Source organism: Antechinus flavipes, chromosome 6, assembly GCF_016432865.1.
Source record: "Antechinus flavipes isolate AdamAnt ecotype Samford, QLD, Australia chromosome 6, AdamAnt_v2, whole genome shotgun sequence".
Taxonomy (NCBI): Eukaryota; Metazoa; Chordata; class Mammalia; order Dasyuromorphia; family Dasyuridae; genus Antechinus; species Antechinus flavipes.
In genome coordinates this window covers 101694418-101707440 of record NC_067403.1, presented here as the reverse complement: position 1 = coordinate 101707440, position 13023 = coordinate 101694418, and positions in this window count along the sequence as shown.

Here is a 13023-nt window from a genome sequence, read left to right as displayed (position 1 = left end):
CAATTCATACTCATCCTTCAAAGTCTAACCTGAAGTCCATTTCTTCCAAAAGCCCTTTTTAACTTTTCCCATAACTAGAAAAAGTCTCCCTCCTTTCCTCTCAGAGTACCAGTGATTCATTGCACATTTCCAATCTACTTTGTATTATAATTGTAAACTCTGGACCTGTGTTTATATCTTGGAGATGTATCAAATACTTAACACTCATCTTGGCTAGGATTCCCAGAATCTCTATGGGATTAAAAACAAATTTAGAATCTGACAGCCTTCTCACTTTGCCCCCAGAGACCTGTTGGCACAAATGTGTCTGAAACTATCAAGAATTCCATACTCCAAGGAAGCTGAAACTAAAGAAAACACAAGTTGACTGTCCTAATCTTTATATTGCCATATATAGAGCTCACAATCTTTCTATGTTTTATGATTTGCTATGACTGGGGAGAGAGAACTTTTGCCCTAGTAATGGGGATATAAGATAATTGTCACATTGACCATCCTCTTCCAATGTTGTTTAATTCCTTATTAGGGCTTATAAGAGCATTAACATAATTTATATGTTTCAATTGCTAGCTGGAAGAAACTAAAGAGGATCCTTTAATGTAGCTGAGCTTAAGAGTGAGGAATGAGGTACTTCCTGTTGGGTGACATAGGGAAAGAAGTAGATCTTGATAGAAAAATAGAAAGTATTTTCTGTTGTTGATTGACCATTTTGTTCATCAATCAAACACAATGGGACTTTATTTTTTAAGAAAAAGAGTTGTATTGACAATTGACAGTGTATTCACACACACACACACACACACACACACACACACACACACACACCCCAGTTGATCTGAATCAAGATCAACCGATAAGAGAGGAGGAAACCTTTATTCACTGACAAAAGGAAAGAGAAGTTGTAGTAGAAATTGATAGCTATAGCTGACTGCAGCTGAAGCACCTCAGAGAGATAGCAGCCTCAGCAACAGATAACAACAAACAACAAGTCATTGGAAAAGCAACAAGCAATAGCTTCAGAGACGAGGAACAATAGGAGAGAATGGAACTTTAGCAGAAGGTATCTGGCTCTGGAATGGAATAGAGTATCAGGACAAAGAAGAGTAGCTGACAAGAAAAGGAGGAAGAATCAGGAGGCATGTCCCAAGCATAACATCCTCACTTTAGAGGGTGATTTTTCTGGAGAGTGCTCCCTTCTCCCACTATTATGGAAATCTTTCAGAGATGGTACACTGGAAACTGCAAATGATTCTAATTGCTTGATTTTCTCTGTTATTTACATAGCTATGCTTTCCTAACTCAATGTTTTGCTATTTGATTGATGTTTCCTGGCTGGTCTTTTGATAAAGATTACTCAAGTTACCTTTGTAGAACAAGGGTTATCTAAAACATTCTGCATGGAACTGGGTGTTGAGAAGGGTTTCAGAGATGAAAAAAATTATCAGATGTTGTCCATGAGAAGATTCTCCAAATTTAGCTAGACTGGTCCTGATAAATAGAATCAATCTATCATGAGACCCATACATGAAGTCTTTCCTGCTTGATGATATTTACTAGAGCTTGTGGTGGTATACCCTGCAAGAGCCCTGGGCCACCTTTATGCCAGTATGAACCATGAAGAAGAAAATGTTTCAGTAGTTAAATAAATTTCTGATCTCAGCAATGTGGGTATTCCGTCTACCAATACAGATCAAGATTAAAGATCAAGTTAGTAAATTTTTCTCAAGTAGCTGGTATTCTCAAAGCACATGCTGAGAGCTAAAGATACAAAGAAAGGCAAAAATGCAGGCCTTTCTCTCAAGGACCTCACAGTTTACTGGGGAGACAATATTCAAACAACTATGTACAAATGAGATATATACAAAATAAACTGGAGATACTCAACAGCAGGAAAACACTAGCATTAAGGGGGATCAGGAAAGTCTTGCAGAAGCTTTCAAAGCCAAACAAAGGATTTTAGATTTGATCCTAGAGGCAATAGGGAGCCTCTAGAGTTGACTGAACAGGAAGATGATGTGGTCAAACCTGCACTTCAAAAAGATCTATTTGAGGAGTAAAGATGTACTAGAGTGGGAAGATATTTGACACAAGGATGTCATCCAGCAAGCTATTGCAGTGGTCAAGGTGGGATGATGAAGTACTGATAAAATTAATGGGAACATAATTATGTATGCAGATAAGAAAGAAATAAAAAAGAGATATAATATCTCAAGCATAAAACTCTGAATATTATGAGTATATTGTTCAGTTATGTGCCAAGATTTTCTTGGCAAAATTAGTAGTTTCCCATTTCCTTCTCAGGTTCATTTTATAGATGAGGAAAGTGAGGTAAACAGGTAAAGTGACTTGCCCAGGGTGACATAGCTAGTAAGTATCTGAGGCCAGATTTGAATTCATGAAGATAAGTCTTCCTAATTCTAAGCACAATGCTCTACTCATTGTACCACCAAGCTATACATTGTATGCATATATATATATATATATATATACATATATATATATATATACAGCCATATACATATTTGATGCATACATATATATGTATGTGTTTGTGTGTGTGCTTTATACATGTTTCTTAGACATATGATAATGTTCATTTAAAATCATGAGTGAATCTGCAAATAATGACAAGTTTCACAAGACTAATTTAAGTGTCCAATAAAGTAGAAAATAAAAGATTTGCTAATAGAACCTACTCACTATGCTTTCCATTAGATTCTCAGTACAGCAAAATTTTCAAAATTCTGTGAACCACTTTTAGTAGGAAACGTTACTTTATGGTCACTATCCCTTGCCTTTCACCTATTGTTTATTTCACCTTATTCTAAAGTAGCACTTAGCAGTTTCCTTTGCCCTCCATTTAAATGAAGGACAAAGCAAAAGAATGGAATGACAAAAACTAAGAAGCAGATAAAAAGCCTATTAACACCACACCTGAGAGCATGAACCATTCCTTTTTTCCACATTTCCTTAGAATTTCTCTGAGATACCAATTATAGTCTGTCAAACCTAAAGTTCTGAAATGCCTGTAGATCAGATGAATTCTAAAAATGAAACCTTTGTTTGCCTACTGCAAAATCATTTCCTAACATTTCTTCTTTCAGGATTTAGGGAGAGTGTGGGAGCTCACTTTGTTTTACTGCTAGATCTTAGCAGTCTTTTCAGTGAATGCTCTGACTTCAATTACCTAGCACAGAGAAGGTTGGAATCTTCGGGTGAACCTGGAAATTAACAAGCAGGCAAAGATGCAAAAAAAAAAAAATTGTATCTGCAGTTGTTCAGAATTTGAACAGTTTTTTTGGCTCCAAATCCAGTACTCCAGACATTGTTGTCTCTTCGTATATATAATAGCAGTATTTTTTAGCACCTTAACCACCATACTTTTTTAAACATCTAATTAATGCATTGTTAAAAATGGCTTTACCATGAATAAGAAAATAATTGAAAAGAATGTTGCATTAGACTTTGATTGTATAATTAATTTTGTAGAAACAGGAGTTTATGCATCTGTAGGTTCTTATAATCTCTTCTCTTCTGTCATTTCTTTATACCACACTTTCCCCCAGTGACCTTTACCTCCATTCCAAATATTAGGAAAACCAACAACATGACTGGCCATATTAATAAGAAAACCAAGAAAAATCATATGATTATCCCAATAGACACTGAAGCAGTTTTTGCCAAAATGCAGCACCCATTCCTATTTTAAAAACACTAGAGATCATAGAGAAAGTTCCTTAAAGAGATAATCAATATTTATCTAAAACCATTAATCTGTAATGACGGTAAACTAGAAGTCTTCCCAATAAGATCAGGGGTAAATAGGAATGCTCATTATCACCACTATTATTCAATACAGTACTTGAAATGTAAGCTTTAAGAGAAGAAAAAGATATCAAAGGAATCAGAATAGGTAATGAGGAAAAAAAAAATCCATCACTACTTGCAAAAGATATGATGGTATACTTAGAGAACTTTAAAATATCATCTAAAAAATCACTTGATTCAGCCATTCTGGAGGGAAATTTGGAACTATGTCCAAAGAGCTATAAAATCAAGCATACTTTTTCATCTAGTAATACTGCCACTAGGTCTGTATACCAAAGAGATTAAAAATTTTTTTAAAAAGGCAGGGGCAGTTAGGTGGTACAGTGGATAGAACCTAGCCTTGAAGTCAGGATGACCTGAGTTCAAATCTGATCTCAGACACATAATACTCCCTAGCTGTGTCACCCTACACAAGTCATTTAACCCTAATTCCCTTAGCAAAAAGAAAAAAAAAAAAAAAAGGAGCATATTCCTTTGTATTCCCATTTAGTTATTTCCAACGGCAATCATTTCTAACTTTTCTAAATTCTATTTACCTCCTTAGTTTCTTTTTTGTCTATTTTTTGGTTATATTTATCAAGTTCTGAGAGGAGACAGCTGAGGTTCTTACTAGTATAGTTTTGCTTTTTATTTTTTCCTATAAGCCACTTAACTTCTCCTTTTAGAATTAAGATGCTATACCACTTGATGAATATGTTTAGCATTGATATTGCTTCATTGTCTATGATACCTTTTAGCAAGATGTAGTTTCCTTCCTAAGCTCATTTAATTAGGTGTGTTTTTGCTTTTGCTTTGCCTGAGATCAGGATTGTTACCTCTGATTTTTTTTTTACTTCAGCTAAATCTACTTGTGGTATTCTTTCCTTGACCTGATAGTTCTGAAATTTGCCCTATAATGTTCCTTGGAGTTTTTATTTTGGGAGCTTTCTTCTGAAGTGATCAGTGAATTTTATTTTGAAATCTGGTTCTAGGATATCAGAGCAGTTTTCCTTGATAATTTCTTGAAAGATGCTTTCCAGGTCTTCCTTTTGATTATGGCTTTCAGGTAATCCAGTGATTCTGACATTGTCTCTTCTGGATCTCTTTTTTGGTTAGTTGTATTTCCAAAAGACCCTTTTACTTTTTCTTCTATTTTTCTAATTCTAACTTAAGAAATTGTTTACCTGAGTTAATTTTTGTATTTCCTTTTCCATTTGGCCAATTTTACTTTTTAATCAGTTGTTGTTGTTTTTTCTAAACTGTTGATTCTTTTTTCATAATTATCTTGCATCACTCATATATCTTTTCCTAATTTTTCTTCTATCTCTCGTATATGATTTTTAACCTTCTTTTGTGAGCTCTTGCATGAGTTCTCTTGGATTGAGACTATTTTCTGTTTTCTTTGGGGCTTTGCCAATAGGTGTTTTAACATTGTTCTCCTCTGCTAAGTTTGTCTTGATTTCCTCTGTCCCCATGATAACTTTTCATAGTCAGACTCTTTTTGTTGTTGTTGTCGTGGTTCATTTTGGGGGAGCCCTTTTTCCTTTCTTTTAAATTTCCTTTCTTTTAAATTTGAACTCTGCCCCTGGGGTGGAGGGCTATGATCTCAGGCTTCTTGTGCTCAGAGCTGCAGGCCCTGGAGGAGCCTGATGGGGCACTGATATTGCTCTGCAATCCACAGGGGATGCTTATATCTGGTGCTGCACTAAAAGAGTGTAGTGGGAGGTAACATTGCTGGAGGTTGAAGGATCTGGCAGCCTACCTGGTTCTGAGCCAGGGTCCTCATACTAGTGTGTCTGGTATGTTTGATAAGATGGGGCTTGCTGGCTTTCTGTCCTGGACTGTACTCTCCTTTTACCCAAATGAAATAAACTTTTTCTGACAATTTTACAGGTTTCTTGGGCTAAAAGACTTTCACCCCTTTTTTTGGCTGGGTCTGTTATTGCAGGTTGTCTTTGGGGATGCTTTTTTGTGATTGTTTGGAAGTGAATATGGTAGTGTTATGGCAATTCACTGCTTTCTCCACTATCTTAGCTTGCGGAACTCTTCAATATTTTTCCTAACTTTTATTGAGGTATGTTCAAAGGAAATGTTTTCCAGAAACCATAACTAGAATCTGCATTTAAACAACTGATCACATTTTTCTTTTTTTATTAAAGTTTTTTTTATTTTTCAAAACATATACATGCACAATTCTTTAACATTAGCCTTTGCAAAACCTTGTGTTCCAATTTCTCCTCCCCCCACATTCTCCCCTAGATGACAAGTATCCAATATATGTTAAACATGATAGAAATATATGTTAAATCCAATATATGTATAGATATGTACACAATTATCTTGCTGACAAGAGAAAAAGTAAAGCAAAATAAAATGCAAGCAAACAACAACAGAGAGAGTGAGAATGCTATGTTGTGGTCCACACTCAGTTCCCACAGTCCTCTCTCTGGGTATAGATGGCTCTCTTCATCACTGAACAATTGGAACTGGTATGAATCATTTCATTGTTGAAGAGAACCACATCCATTAGAAGTGATCATCATATAGTCTTGTTGCTGTGTACAATGCTGATCACATTTTTCTAATTGATTTCCATCCTTTCTTTTCCTTTCCTAATTTTTGACATTGCATATTATCCCTGCCTCATTGATCACATTTTCTCTTTGCTGCTCCTACTTAATCCCAAATTGGTGATGCTCGAGAAGCAGTGAGCAGTAGTGCACAGTTCCCTGAACTGAAAAAAAAGAAACCTGGTTCTTCCCTTGGCTCTGTCACTGTATTGCTGTGGGACTTTGGACAAATCCTTCTACCACTCTGAGCTCTAGCTTCCTTAACAGGACAACAGGGAGCTTAGATTCAATAGTCTTTAAAATTCCTCCCAGCTTTACAATTTTATGATAGCAAAATACAATTGATTTTTGTAGAATCCTAAATAGATAGTCTGATTTTCAAATTATCTGAAGCAACTCATTGCTCCCTCCTGGCCAATGAGGTCTAGGAAAATAACTTTTCTGAGTCAGAATAGAAATTTGGGACATGCAACATGAGTTAGTATGGGTTGCTGCATTTGAATTTCTAACTACATGTCAAGATTCAATATAAATATTTTTAAACATGTATTATTTAAAATGTTCCTGCCTCCTTTCCCCCATATTGCTTTTTGCTTCTTCTTTCTATCCCCCAAGTATATAACACAGTGCTAGTACATAGTAGGCATTTAATAAATGTTTGTTCATTGCTTTATGAACTAGCAACTATCTTAAGAATTCAAGTGTCAATATGGTCATTCATTATGTTTTTGGAGACTCTGTGTAATTAAGAAATATTACTGATACTACCTAGCCAGACTAAGCCCTTCTGCCAAATGTCGATAAGAACAGCTATAATTGACTAAGAAGTCTATAGGTATAGTCCTTAAAACCAAAGGAATACTGCTAACCCCTTCAAAAGCATTCTTATTAGCTTATTCATGATTGTTGGTGTTAAAAGGAGACAGGAATCTGCTTAACCTAAAATGGGGGCATTTGAAAAAGGGTGTAGTAAATAAATCGTGAAACATGAATATAATGGAATAATACTATTCTGAAAGAAACAAAAAAATATGAATAATACAGAAAAGCACAGGAAGATACATATGAATGGCAAAGTGAAATAAATGGCATCAGATAGTACACACAGTGACCACTTCAGTATAAGTGGAAAAAACAACAATGAAAAAGTAAAAAATTTAATTCTGTGTAATTATAACAATGAAGTTTGACCCACAAAGAAGAGACATGAAAGCATCCTTCCTTCTTTTCTTTATTGAAGTGGAGAATTACGGGCATAGAACACTGCATATAATATTAAACCAATTGGTTTATTATGCTACATTACTTTTATTTCCTTCTCTTTTTTTAACTTTGTTTTAGAAATGACTCTTTGGATGGGGGAGAGGAAGAATATATTGGGAAATGAGGGTGACTCTTACCACCAATATATAGCAATTAATTTTTTTTAAGTCTCTTGTTTACTTTTCCTGCTTGAGCAAAAAACAGGGCTAACCCTAACCATTGCTGCCATTTCAGACCTAACTTGAAATTCTGGGCAGTCTGGTTTCCTGAAATAATCATCCATGCTGCTTTGATTCTCAGAGACCAGAATAGACAGCTGAGAGTTGGGCAATCTGAAGCTGATAAACACATGTATCCCGAGATCCTTCTGTCTACTGCTGGCAATTTGTATGTTTTCAATAAACATAGAATTTAGTAATGAATGGAGTGTGGAACGGTTTCTATTCTGTGAGATCACAAATTAACTCAATTCTGAAAAGTGTGACTTTTCCCTTCAAATAATGAAAATAATCCTGGGGGAAGAAAGAATATAACTTAATGAGATTTGGATAAAATGAAATTTTTGATACTCTGCATTAAATAATCTCTCAGATCTAAATTCTATTATTCTGTAAAGACATTCCAGTTGCTTAAAGTGGCAGATAAAATCAGGGTGGGAAAGCAGAAACAAATAAAACTTATCTTTCCTGATACCTTCATAATTTGAATTTTCCATGATATTATTTCCCACAATAAGATATTCAGATAGAACAGAGAATCTTAACCTATTTTTGTCTTTGGCAGTCAATTGAAGCCTATGAATCTCTCCTCAGAATGTTTCTAAATGTATTTTTAAAAATACGTAGCAAAAAAAAAAGAATTGGATAAAAGTTGCAAACTAAAGTTTGAACAAAGGGAAAAATCCATAGCACAACAAAGGAAACTAATTATGTTGAAATAAATGTTCACAATATTTTTGTAAATAAAATCACCAACCCCTAGTTGAGAACCTATAATCTAGGGGATAGGTAGGTGATGCAGCAGATGAGCACCAACTCTAGAACTGGGTGAACCTGAGTTCAAATATGGCTTCATCCACTTGACACTTACTAACTGTGTGACCCTGGATTAAAAAAAAAAAGAGAGAGAAACCTTTCCTATTTTCCCCCAAATAATAGTGTTAAAGAAGCATTATTAGGGTAGTATTCCAAGCAATTTATTTCAATGACTGGATATTGAGTTTCTATTCTTTGCAGAGAGCTGGGCCAAGCCCCAGAGGATATATGAAGATTCAATAAGACCTGGGGAGCTTACATGTGGCCCCCAATAATCCTCTGGGAGAAAACAAAAGGTGTAAGTTATTGCTAATGTCCATTAGGTCCCTAAAAGAAAAAGGCCTTTGCTGAAAGGATGCAATTTATTGATTGACATTTGAGGAACTTTAGATATACTATTGGGTGATCCCTGAGAGTCTTTTTCTTGACCCCCAATCCCTATCCAGTGCTCCAGGGAATTTCTGAATGAGCAACCTGAAAACTCTTGCCCATGGGGGCCAAAGAATATGGAAGGCAGCTTTTCAGCATGGCTACAAACATTTATCTACTTAACAAAAGTTAATATCCATTGAGCAAGGCCATTCATACTCCTGCACAGTACCAGTAATTCATCTCCTTAAGGAAAAAATTATTTATCATGAGTAATAAGAGACTGTTCCACAGGATATACCATGTAGAATTCCAGGTACACACCTCCCCCTATCCATTGCATTTCCATTGTGAATGTAAAATTATGGCTCCTTCTTAATAAGTGATGCTTTTTAAACACTTAAAATTTTTTTAATCTAAGTGCTTTATAGGTGTCATACGTGGAGCTAGGAAAGCCTAAGTTTAAATTCTGTTTCACTTAATAGTTATGTAAGCCTGCATATATCATTTAACCTCTCTCTGCCTCACTTTCCTCATTTATACTTCCAGAGTTGTTGTTGGGATAAAATGAGATATTTGTGAAGCACTTCATAAACTTTAAATAGCTATATAAATTCTGACTACTGCCATATTATCATTATTATTGTCAAAAAGCAAACGTAATATCTCTGTCACTTTAAAAATACTTCAACTTAAACTTTGTGTATAGATTGCCAAATCAAACTTTTCACATTTTCCATCAGAATTATGTCAATCACCACAAATTCTTAAGGATGAATCTCAGCAATTACGAAAAAACTTCACAATTGAACTTGATGATTCAATTAAATAGACAATAATTAAGTAATTACTTCCCAAGTCACTGTGTTATGCATTAGGAATACAAAGATAGTCAAGAAACAGGTCTTGTTCTCAAGGAGTTTACTATCTGATGGGAATAATACACAAGTAACATGATACAACATGGAGGGTTCAAAGCCAAGTTCTAAGAGAAATTGATGGAAAGGGACAATCACTTTCACTTAGCAGGAGTCCAGAAGGCTTCATACAGGAGGGGGATGTGAAAAAGGGAAGAACTTCAATTTCATGATTTATTAGGTGACAACTTCATGTGATCCTGGAGCCACTCCATTTGTTCTCTGTAATAATACAATCCAAATTATCAGTATATTAATTAACGAGTGTATTATCTGATTGTCCACTATGAGGTACATGCTTAAAACTACCACCCAAGAAGCTCATCAGTATCTCTCAGCTTTAATGTTGTTATAACTTCTGTCTGCCTCAGTTTCCTCATCTGTAAAAAGATAATTTATATAAAGTGCTTTCTAAACTTTAGAGCACTATACAAATGTTAGCTTTTTAAATTATTCCTATCATTATTCTATTACCAACCTATGGGATTTTCAATAGTTGCCAATCTTCCCTGTTCTGATCTCATCTTTACTATGGTACTGCTTGGGTGGATGCATGGTACTTTTATGGATCTCAGGATCCTCCCACAAACCATAGCAACAATGGCAGTTAGTTTTTGTTGTTGATTTTTTTTGTTGTTGTTGAGGCAATTGGGGTTAAGTGACTTGCCCAGGGTCACACAGCTGGGAAGTGTTATGTGTCTGAGGCCGAATTTGAACTCAGGTCCTCCTGACTGTTGCTCTGTCCACTGCACCAACTAGCTTCCCCTGGCAGTTAGCTTTTAATAAAGTCCCCAAATATCCATCCAAACGTCTTACAGTCATCATTGTGGCAGTTTGCATTCAGAGCACAAAGCATGGCTTTCCACATTTGGCCAGAATAACAATGAAAATTCAGGCCCACCACAGCCCACCTACTCTCCCAGGGATATATGAAGGGATAAAGAAACCTTGAGGTTTGTATTTTTACATAGCAATCTCATCGTTTCTTTGTGCTATCTCATGATTCTGTTTCCCTTTTTAAGAGGTTAGGTAAGGAAGGGAAGGAGGTTCTTAATTCCCTATTGTGTTAAAGAAATATCCACAACATAAGATAGAAAAAGAAAAAGATTATCAATGGGAAAAAATCTTTATTTAAAAAAATATCAATATCATATACTAAGATGATAACTAACCAGAAAAAAATACTAGGCCAATCAAAAATAATAAATGCTCTAAAAGGAAATAAGAAATTATCCCACTCTAGTATTTGTGGTCAATATAGAAAATAGAACGTCAAATTATCAAAGAATTAGGTCTTTTTCAAAATAGGAAATATAAATCGTTAATGATCAATTGGTAAACTAGCCAACTTCACTGACAATCAGATATTCAAATTAAAGCAAGTATAAGGCATAAATTGACCAAAATTGCTGATGAGATTAAAAAAGTAGAATTTTTCTACATTGCAAACATAGAATAGGAGAGTAGTCTGGCAGAAAACTAGCTATAAAAATGAACATTTTTTTTGATCTAGTAATTCTGTTTTGATGACAATATCCTGAAATTATTGTGAAAAAAAATAAGAAAGCTACCTATTAAAAATGATCATAGTAGCATTAGATGCAATTGCAAAAAAAAAAAAAGACCAACCTAGAAAGAAACAATCTAAATGCCCATTAATAGAAGGTGAGCTTAAATAAATCATGCTACATTAATGTAATTGAACACTACAATGAAATCAAAACTGACAAGTATAAGGATTACAAAAAAAATCTGAAAAAAAACCTTTGTAAAATAAGACAAGAGTAGGAAAAGCAGAATCAGGAGACTTGAGTATGTATTAACTATGACCATATAAAAAGATGATTGAATGAAAATTAATGAATAAAGAATTTTGATGGAGACCTAGAGAGCATGACTAAAAAATTATTATGATAATTTAAATTTCAAAAGTAATTCATTTAAATGCAAGTCATTCCTAAATGAGCTTAGTTGAGTTAATGTACAGTGTTAAATTTTTTAGGTTATTCATTTTTAAAAAGAGAATGTATGTTTCAAGTAATACACCTTTTCTTAGAAATGATGCTTTGTAATTTTCAAATGAAATCCTAACCAGCAATAGCACTGTAGAAAAAAAAAATACTCCAAATAACCAATAAAAGAAATGCAAATTAAAATACTAAGATTTAATACATACTCATCAAATTGGTCAAGATCACAAAAGGCATCAATAATCAGGCATAGAAGAATTCTAGAAATAGAGGCACACTCATACAACATTGGCAGAGTTGAGACTTTTACTAAGCATTTTGGAAAAGCCCTTGAAAAAGAGGAGGAAGTTTATAGATACCACTGTATACTTTGAGACACAGTTGCTACTTTTTGGTTTTGTCTCTGGGATCTTAGTCAAATTTTTTAATCTCCTGGCGTCAGTTTTCTTATCTGTAAAATTAAATAATTGAAATCTGTCCCAAACACCCACAATTTCTTGACAAATATCTATCATTGCTATTCTAAAACATTAAGATTACTAAACGGTTCCATTTTTGCTTCTCTAAGATCCAAAAAGAAGTCAATAACATTGATTTTGACGTTTTCTCCAAAAATTATATGCCATTGATACCAGTCCTGTATGATGCTTATCCATATTCTCTCATATGTTTGTCAAAGGAGATTCATCTGACCCACTGAGGGCCCTCCTGAAGTTCTCTTAAAATCCTACAGATACTAGTGGAACACTCAAGAGGGATATAGTGCAACTCTTGTCCATGCCACTGTTGACCAGCATATTTTCTTTCTGTGCATTCACTTCCCTAATGGCATCTTTTCTTCCTGTTCATTCTTGAAACTCCTTCATAGTCATGTGCTTCATTTGCAGTAGCAAAAGTATTATTAGAAAAAAATGTAAATGAGCGAGAATACAACCAATCAAAAAAGAGAGATAAGGAGAGAGACTGAGACAGAGAAAGAGAGACACAGAGAGAGAAGGGGGGAGGGAGGAAGAGACAGACAGACAAAGAAAGATGGGGAAGAGAGAGGGAGGAAGAGAGAGGGGAAAAGGGAGAGACAGGGAGAGACAAAGAT